Source organism: Pseudophryne corroboree, chromosome 6 (assembly GCF_028390025.1).
Source record: "Pseudophryne corroboree isolate aPseCor3 chromosome 6, aPseCor3.hap2, whole genome shotgun sequence".
NCBI lineage: Eukaryota > Metazoa > Chordata > Amphibia > Anura > Myobatrachidae > Pseudophryne > Pseudophryne corroboree.
Genome location: NC_086449.1, coordinates 51,771,487 through 51,781,785, shown reverse-complemented (window position 1 = coordinate 51,781,785; position 10,299 = coordinate 51,771,487). Strand labels below are relative to the sequence as shown.

At 44.0% G+C, this 10,299-nt stretch overlaps 1 protein-coding gene across 2 annotated transcripts in view; it reads left to right on the top strand.

Moving 5' to 3' along the window:
• The first annotated feature begins 538 nt into the window (after window positions 1–538).
• Window positions 539–10,299, top strand: part of LOC134936085 (zinc finger protein 84-like) — a 52,977-nt gene continuing 43,216 nt past the window's right edge. The window contains exon 1 of one of the 2 annotated variants that reach the window (XM_063930996.1): window positions 539–707. The gene's annotated coding sequence lies outside the window, so the exon portion shown is untranslated. Of the gene's footprint in view, window positions 757–10,299 lie in introns of both variants that reach the window. The other variant, XM_063930997.1, reaches the window with a different exon arrangement.

Here is a 10,299-nt window from a genome sequence, read left to right as displayed (position 1 = left end):
CACCAAATTTTGTATTGTGTATTGTGTATTAGTATATGAATAAGGTGTGTCAAATAATATTACAAATATAATACCAACTGTTGTTGCTGGAGGTTAATTAGAAGAGCTGGAAAGAAGAACGGGTATATGGGTAATATATGATTTATATATATATATATATATATATATATATATATATATATTTATATATATATTTATATGTACATATATGTATATATAACAAAACCCACATACAAAGTACAGGTAGAAGTCAGGCAGCCTGTTAGAGCAATAGCTTGGGTGGAGGCACATTATTAGAATTAGTAACCTTATAAGGGAGGGTTACACTGTCGACCAGTGACTATCGACCTATAGTGGTTGACCCAAACATTGTCGACCTAGACACTGTGGATCCTATGATCCACACCCTTGCATTATCCTGCTTTACTATGGGGCTGTCACCACTTCAGGAGCTGAAGGAGTTAATGCAATCAGGAAGTGAGAGAGAGGCTCTGTGTGAGCTCAGAGTGGAGGACATGGATTAGGGGAAGGAGGGGGGAGGAGAAGCTTCCTGTGTGTGTGGAGAGAGGAGCAGGAGTGAGGACTCTGGTGCTGGGCTTGTTTTTCACTCATCAGCTGCTTGTTTTTTATTTTAGAGTTGGCAACATTGGACACAACACATTTCAGTGTAGGAGGCGGGAGAGGAGGTGACGGTGACCGGCAGTGAGGTGAGCGATGTTCCTGGTGTATGAGAGACGTCTGCGGGCACCATATATGGTATGTGTGACCAGCTCCCCACACTTGGGACCTAGGCCCTAATTCAGACCTGATCGCAAAAGCAAAATCTCTCTCTAATGGGCAAAACCATGTGCACTGCAGGTGGGGCAGATGTAACATGTGCAGAGAGAGTTAGATTTGGATGGGTTATACTGTTTCTGTGCAGGGTAAATACTGGCTGCTTTATTTTTACACTGGAATTTAGATTTCAGTTTGAACACACCCCACCCAAATCTAACTCTCTCTGCACATGTTTCATCTGCCCCACCTGCACTGCAGATGATTTTGCCCATTACAGAAATATTTTGCTGTTGCAATCAGGTCTGAATTAAGCCCCTTATGCAGTAAGGATTTCTATTTCTGATATAAAGCAGTTTCTGCGATCAAATAGTTGCCGCCCAGAAATTCAGAAATAACGCCCATTGCAGAAACTGTGAATGCATCGCAATATGCAGCTGATCGCAGAACCATGCGCAATTACCGGAACATGGAAGATTTTTCCTATCTGCGCCAGGTAAGGTCGGCTACAATTTTTGTGACACAAGAGGCTGGAAGTGGTCATCGCTGATGTCAGAGGCCCTCCTTAAAAACGCCTGGGCATGCCTGCGTTTTCTCACACACACACAGAAAATGGCAGGTTTCCACCCAGAAACGCCGGCTCCTGTCAGTCAAACAGCGTCTGCATGTGATCACGATGTGTACGCATTTTCTGTCGCTATTATTACTCGGGGATCAGTACTAAATCCCGCCGGTCGGTATCCCGTCGGTCGAAATACCGACGCCGGAATCCTGACCACACAATCCCGTGCTCGCCACGCTGCGGGCACGGTGCCTCGCTACGCTCGGCACACTATTATATTCTCCCTCTGTGGGTGTCGTGGACTCCCACGGAGGGAGAATATGTCGGGATTGCGGCGGTCGGGATTGCGGCGTCGGTATTTCGACCGCCGGGATTCCGACCGGCGGCATCTTGACCGCATCCCATTACTCGCACGTGCACAATGCAAACACTGCTCATGCGCAGCCGATCCATAATAAGCCGAATTGTGATTTGATAATTTTGCAATCCTTATTGAATAAGGTCCTTGGATGGAAGGTGGGCGAGCGGCGGATGGGGGATGGGGATGACCCTGCGGTGTAATACACAGCGCTCATTATATTTATATAGGTAGCATCATATACTGGCATATATATTGTGTATATTATATATACAGATGTAGCCATGATCATCGTTGTGTATCGCGGCAGCGATGTGGTGACAAGTGTGCCCACTGCGTACGCATGCACACGCCATGTTACCCTATGGAGCTAACACCCGCTGCAATCAGTATCACAGCGACGCGGTCACACTATGCAGCAATGCGTGCTCATGTGTGAATGCATCACGGTATAGATGAGCGTGGCTACATCTGTAGTATAGGTGTATATAGGGAGAGAAAGCTATATCTGTATCCTATCATGTGTATAACCTAGGACAGTATCCCTGCTGTATAATAACACTGCACATTATACATATACAGTATATATAGAGATAGATGTTATTGGTATATAGCCCCCAGTGTATCGTGTATAACCTAGGACAGTGTCCCTGCTGTATAATAACACTGCACATTATACATATAGAGTATATATAGAGATAGATGTTATTGGTATATAGTCCCTAGTGTATCATGTGTATAACCTAGGACAGAGTCCCTTCTGTATAATACTGCACATTATACATATACAGTATATATAGAGATAGATGTTATTGGTATATATTCCCTAGTGTATCATGTGTATAACCTAGGACAGAGTCCCTGCTGTATAATAACACTGCACATTATACATATAGAGTATATATAGAGAGAGATGTTATTGGTATATATTCCCTAGTGTATCATGTGTATAACCTAGGACAGCGTCCCTGCTGTATAATAACACTGCACATTATACATATACAGTATATATAGAGATAGATGTTATTGGTATATAGTCCCTAGTGTATCATGTGTATAACCTAGGACAGTGTCCCTGCTGTATAATAACACTGCACATTATACATATACAGTATATATATAGTTAGATGTTATTGGTATATAGTCCCTAGTGTATCATGTGTATAACCTAGGACAGAGTCCCTGCTGTATAATAACACTGCACATTATACATATACAGTATATATAGAGAGAGATGTTATTGGTATATAGTCCCTAGTGTATCATGTATATAACCTAGGACAGTAACCCTGCTGTATAATAACACTGCACATTATATATATATATATATATATATATATATATATACACAGTATATATAGAGATAGATGTTATTGGTATATAGTCCCTAGTGTATCATGTGTATAACCTAGGGCAGAGTCCCTGCTGTATTAATAACACTGCACATTATACATATACAGTATATATAGCGATAGGTGTTATTGGTATATAGTCCCTAGTAGATCATGTGTATAACCTAGGACAGTAACCCTGCTGTATAATAACACTGCACATTATACATATACAGAATATATAGAGATAGATGTTATTGGTATAGTCCCTAGTGTATCATGTGTATAACCTAGGACAGCGTCCCTGCTGTATAATAACACTGCACATTATACATATACAGTATATAAATAGATAGATGTTATTGTTATATAGTCCCTAGTGTATCATGTGTATAACCTAGGGCAGAGTCCCTGCTGTATAATAACACGGCACATTATACATATACAGTATATATAGAGATAGATGTTATTGGTATATAGACCCTAGCGTATCATGTGTATAACCTAGGACAGAGTCCCTGCTGTATAATAACACTGCACATTATACATATACAGTGTATATATAGAGATAGATGTTATTGGTATATAGTCCCATGTGCATCATGTGTATAACCTAGGGCAGTATCCCTGCTGTACAATAACACTGCACATTATACATATACAGTATATATAGAGATAGATGTTATTGGTATATAGTCCCTAGTGCATCATGTGTATAATATAGGACAGAGTCTCTGCTGTATAATAAGACTGCACATTATACATATACAGTATATATAGAGATAGATGTTATCGGTATATAGGGCCTAATTCTGAGATGATTGTAGCAACAAATTTGTTAGCAGTTGGGCAAAACCATGTGCACTGCAGGGGAGGCAGATATAACATGTGCAGAGAGAGTTAGATTTGGGTGCGGTGTATTCAAACTGAAATCTAAATTGCAGTGTAAAAATAAAGCAGCCAGTATTTACCCTGCACATAAACAAAATAACCCACCCAAATCTAACTCTCTCTGCAAATGTTATATCTGCCCCCCCTGCAGTGCACATGGTTTTGCACAACTGCTAAAAAATTTCCTCGTGTGATCATCCTGGAATTACCCCCATGTGTATAACCTAGGGTAGTGTCCCTGCTGTATAATAACACTGCACATTATACATATACAGTATATATAGAGATAGATGTTATTGGTATATAGTCCCTAGTGTATCATGTATATAACCTAGGACAGAGTCCCTGCTGTATAATAACACTGCACATTATACATATACAGTATACTGTATATAGAGATAGATGTTATTGGTATATAGTCCCTAGTGTATCATGTGTATAACCTAGGACAGAGTCCCTGCTGTATAATAACACTGCACATTATACATATACAGTATATATAGAGATAGATGTTATTGGTATATAGTCCCCAGTGTATCATGTATATAACCTAGGACAGAGTCCCTGCTGTATAATAACACTGCACATTATACATATACAGTATACTGTATATAGAGATAGATGTTATTGGTATATAGTCCCTAGCGTATCATGTATATAACCTAGGACAGAGTCCCTGCTGTATAATAACACTGCACATTATACATATACAGTATATATAGAGAGAGATGTTATTGGTATATAGTCCAGCAAGCTGTACTGAGTCTGCTAATTATCATATAGGAATATCATGAATGCCTAGCCATAGGTATGTCTAGTGTATTAAATATTAGCAGATTTATTCAAGTTTTATTTGTAGTTATTTGGGGAATGTGTAATGGTTTCATCCCTACACATCATTTATTTGTTTAAGATTTATTGCTCCAAATGGGTGATGGGGTAGGGGAGGGTCCAATCAATCAATGTGCTTACATACACATGTTTGGGCTTTATATTAGTGTGTAGTTTAACTGAATTAGCGTAGCTGAATCATTGTGTGGTGAAAGATATATCCAAGGGAGAAAATTTCTAAGGGATTCGTCTGGGACTTATACTGGACTTTAACTGGACGGAAACTGCATGGAAACTCCAAACAAAATCAAATACATCATCACAATCCACCAAAACTTGGACTGCAGCTACAAATGTATGTACACACCTATTATTCTCCAAACCTCACTTACCCGGAAACTATACATTCACTTTCTGCAAAAAAAACTGCAATACAACTTTTACTCTGACCCTGCAAATACCTGGAAAACAAATGTTTTATTGAGAAGCATATTTGATGAAGTAACACTGACTTGTGGTTTGCCAACACTGTGTAATTTTCCAACTAACATCAACAAATATTTGATTTACTGGTAATCTGTAGATATTAACATCATTTTAAATACTTGCAAATCATATTTCATTCTGCAAACCTCACTGCTCTCTCATACAGCCACCCCCATTACTCATTGTCCTTCTAATCCTTTATTCTGTCCCTGTTACCACCTCTATCCCTCTCTCCCAGTCTCCTACATCTCATCCTCTCTCCTCTCCTCTGTCTTCCTCCCTACCCCTCTTCTGTTTCCCTATTGCAATTCACTTCTGCCCCTTCACACCATTATACCCCACCACTCAACCCTGCTCTCTCCCTCCTCTGCCTGTCTCCTCACCTCTCCTCCACCAGTATCAAACTGCACTCCCTCCCTGTCTCACGCAGGGAGTCTCCCTTCCTAGCCAAGGCCCCAGCACCATCATCACACCCTCTTTATCCTCTCCTTCCAAATTACTCCTACCTCAACGCTACAGCAATCCTGATAATCTCATTCACATCTCTCCCACAAACTCATACCCCCTATCTTGTGCACTCTGGAATGCCAGATCTATTTGCAACAAACGACCCCCACTCGTGACCTTTTCATTTCCAACTCCCTGCACCTCCTGGCCATTACAGAAACCTGGATTACTCCTCATGATACCACTTCTCTTGCTGCTCTCTCTGCTGGGGGCCTCACATTCTCACACACACCCCGACCCGGGGGTCGCCATGGGGGTGGTGTTGGGATCCTTTTACCCTCAAGCTACACATACCAACTTATACCTCCAGAACCTTCTCTTACATTCTCTACATTTGAGGTCCATGCAATACGCCTCTACCAACCTACTAATCTTCGAGTTGCTGTAATTTACCGTCCACCTGGCATTTCCTCCAAATTCCTCGACAACTTTGCTTCCTGGCTACCTCACTTCCTCTCTTCTGACATTCCCTCCATTATTCTAGGTGATTTCAACATCCCTATCGATAACCCCACAAAATCACCTGCCTCTAAACTCCTTAACCTCTCCTCTTCACTTGGTCTCTCCCAGTGGACCACCTCACCCTCCCATGTGAACGGGAGCTCACTGGATCTGGTTTTCACTCACCGCTGTGATATTTCTGAATTCTCCTATTCCCCTTTTCCCCTCTCTGACCACCACTTGCTCTCTTTCAACTTATCTATCTCTGCTTCTCCATCTCTCCCTCCTAAGGCTACCATCACGAAGCGTAACATTGAGGCTATTGACACCTCATTCCTATCCTCCCTGTTTGACTCTCTTCTCTCTCTCACATGCCCTGAACAAGCTGTTATGCACACCAGTGCCTGCAGGAATGTACTTGTGCTTGAACTGTTATGCACACCAGTGCCTGCAGGAATGTACTGGTGTCTGAACGGATAGGGATGCAAAACAAATGAACTCACAGACAGACTAGGGAATATGACATTACGTACACAGAAGGTGATAGGGTAACAAAATAAACACAAAGTGAACAGAGAAGCCCAGAGGCTAAGAAACTGGGTGTCTCCCCAGTATTAGTAATGCTCAGATGGAAAAAGCAAGATGTTGTGTTTTAATACGTAGAGAACCCAAAATGCTGTTGCTAAGGGCAACAGCAAAATCCTAAAGGGTTACCAACGGGTGTGGCAGTAAACTCCTTGGTCAGAGATGGAATGATAAACACAAGGAGAGTCTCCACAATCCTAATCCTCACTTGCAGTGCACAGGTTCAGTTTACTGCCACTAAACTGACACCTGAACACCTTGCACAGTGAGACAGGATTTATGCAGTTAAGTCTGAGAATACAGCCGCAAACTTGCTAAGTTCACAGAGTAGCAAAAGAACCCCAGCAAGTTAAACGACTGACTCCAGTCTTACTGCTAGGTCTGGAATGGCAGAGTGTAGTACCAAATCCCCAGGCCTATTTGCAGTAAGCAACAACAAATACAAAGCTACACAGTACTGGCTAACTTTCAGGAACTGACTAACCAACAAAGATTCAGCAGCATCTGCTTAACCTGAGAAGAGGCCTTATATAGCAGGTGCTGTCCACGCCCCACTCAGACCTCACAGACTGTGAGCACAAAAACCAGCACCGGATCCCCTGCCGTGCACAGAGCCTGTAACCACTGCACAGCAAAAGACCCGAACCGGAGTATCAGCTGCGCTCAGGTTACTCCGCTAGCACTTGTCTCCCGGTTGCCATGACGACGTGGCAGCACAGGGCAGGAGACCCTAACAGTACCCCCCCTCTGACGAGGGGTCAAAGAACCCCTACCACCGGGTTTATCGGGGAACTGCGAGAAGAAAGAGCGTATCAGTCTGGGGGCATGAAGATCACAACTGCGCACCCACGACCGCTCCTCCGGGCCATACCCCTTCCAGTGCACCAAAAATGACAGCTGACCCCGAACCATCTTGGAGTCAAGAATCCTTTCAACAACAAACTCCCTCTGGCCACGTATCAGAAGAGGGGAAGGTCTTCCACTGGAAGAAGGATTACTAATCGCCCGTTTTAAAAGGGAACAATGAAATGTTTTATTGATACCCAAAGAACGGGGCAGATCTAACTGAAATGCCACCGGATTGATAACCCTGGTGATCTTATAAGGGCCGATGAACCGGGGGCCTAACTTATGAGATGGCTGTCTCAACTTCAAATTCTTGGTAGACAACCAGACGAAGTCTCCTAATTTGAAGCTGCAGGGTCTTTTCCGCTTATCAAAAACCCTTTTGGTCACTAATGACACAGACACAAGGGCTTTCTTCACTTTCCTCCAAATACCTCTAAGGACCGAAACCACAGAGGAACCACCAGGCGTGGAGTCCAGGGGGTCAAAAGAATTGGCCTTAGGATGATGCCCATACACACAAAGGAAGGGAGAGATCCCTGTAGCAGAGTGAGCCGCGTTGTTATAGGCAAACTCCGCCATGGACAGATGAGCAACCCAGTCAGTCTGACACTTGGAGACATAACACCTGAGGAACTGCTCCAAGGACTGGTTCACCCTTTCAGTCTGCCCATTAGACTGCGGATGGTAGCCTGACGACAAGCTGACAGAAATCTGGAGATCGGAACAAAATGCCCTCCAGAATTTGGCCACAAACTGGGATCCGCGGTCAGAGACCACATCAAGTGGCAGCCCAACCAGTGGAACGAAGTGCGCCATCTTTGAAAACCTGTCAACGACAACCCAGATGGCTGTCATCCCCGAGGATTTGGGTAAGTCCACCACAAAATCCATTGAAATGTGGGTCCATGGCTTAGATGGGATAGAGAGTGGATGTAATGGGCCAACAGGAACCCCTCTAGGAGTCTTATTTTGGGCACAGATGTCACATGCCCGAACCCACTGATCCACATCCTTAGCCACCGAGGGCCACCACAACGCCCTAGATAGCAACTCCCGAGTTCTGGCAATACCCGGGTGACCTGCCGACTTCTTGCCATGGAATTCCAGGAACACTCGCTGGAACACTCCAGGAACACCTAGGAGGCACAAACAAAAGACCTACCGGAAGGTCTGGAGGAGCCTATTCCTGTGCTCTAAGGACCAATGATAAGAGGTCCTGGGTAATGCCCACTTTAATACATGATGGGGACACAATGGGCAACGGCTCCTCGGTGGTCTCCTGGATTGGAGCAAAACTCAGCGAGAGCGCATCAGCCTTGATGTTTTTTGACCCAGGGCGATATGTTATCAAAAAATTAAAGCGAGCAAAAAACAAAGCCCATCGTGCCTGCCTGGCATTGAGACGCTTCGCTGACTCTAAATATGCCAGATTCTTATGGTCGGTGAGAATTGAGACCACAAACTTAGCCCCCTCAAGCCAGTGTCTCCACTCCTCGAGTGCATCCTTAATAGCCAACAATTCCCGGTTACCCACGTCATAATTCATCTCGGCAGGCGAAAATTTACGGGAAAAGTAAGCACAGGGATGAAGGCGATTATCAGACACTCCCATCTGAGAGAGCACTGCCCCAATACCCATCTCAGAGGCATCCACCTCCACCACAAAAGGACGCTCTGGATCTGGGTGTCGCAGCACCTTGGCCGATACAAATGCCCTTTTGAGACGGGCAAAAGCCGCTTTAGCCTCACAAGACCAGTGAGCAACATCCGCCCCTTTCTTAGTGAGTGCCACCAAGGGCGCCACTATAGACGAAAATCCAGCGATAAATCGTCTATAAAAATTTGCAAAGCCCAGGAAACGCTGAAGCGCCTTCAAACTAGTGGGCTGCACCCAATCCAGGACTGCCTGTACCTTGGAACCCTCCATTTGGAAACCTTCTGGGGAGATAATATATCCTAGAAATGCGATTTGCTGAACTTCAAATTCGCACTTCTCCAGCTTCGCCCCAAGCCGGTGGTCTCTGAGTTTCTGGAGGACTAAGCATACATGCTTCCGATGTTCCTCCAGGGAATGGGAGAAGATTAGGATGTCATCTAAGTATACAACTAAGAATCTATCCAAATATTCCCTGATTACATAATTCATGAAATCCTGGAAGACTGCCGGGGCATTACAGAGCCCAAAAGGCATCACCAAATATTCATAATGCCCTGAGTGGGTATTAAAGGCAGTCTTCCATTCATCCCCCTCTCTTATTCGGATTAGATTGTATGCACCACGTAGGTCAATCTTAGAAAAAATGGTGGCAGTACGAAGCTGGTCAAACAAGACCGAAATGAGAGGCAGTGGGTATGAGTTTTTAATCGTGATACAGTTCAATTCCCTGAAGTCGATGCAGGGTCGCAACGAACCGTCCTTTTTACCCACGAAGAAGAACCCCGACCCAACTGGAGACTGTGAAGGTCTGATAAATCCCTTAGCCAAGTTCTCCTGAATGTACTCTGCCATAGCCTGAGTCTCAGGACGTGACAGGGAGTACAACCTGCTCTTGGGAAGCTTAGCATTTGGCAACAAATCAATGGCACAGTCATAGGGGCGATGGGGAGGTAGTACCTCTGCAACTTTTTTGGAGAACGCGTATGCAAAATCTGCATAACACCCTGGCAATCCTGGCAAACTTAGC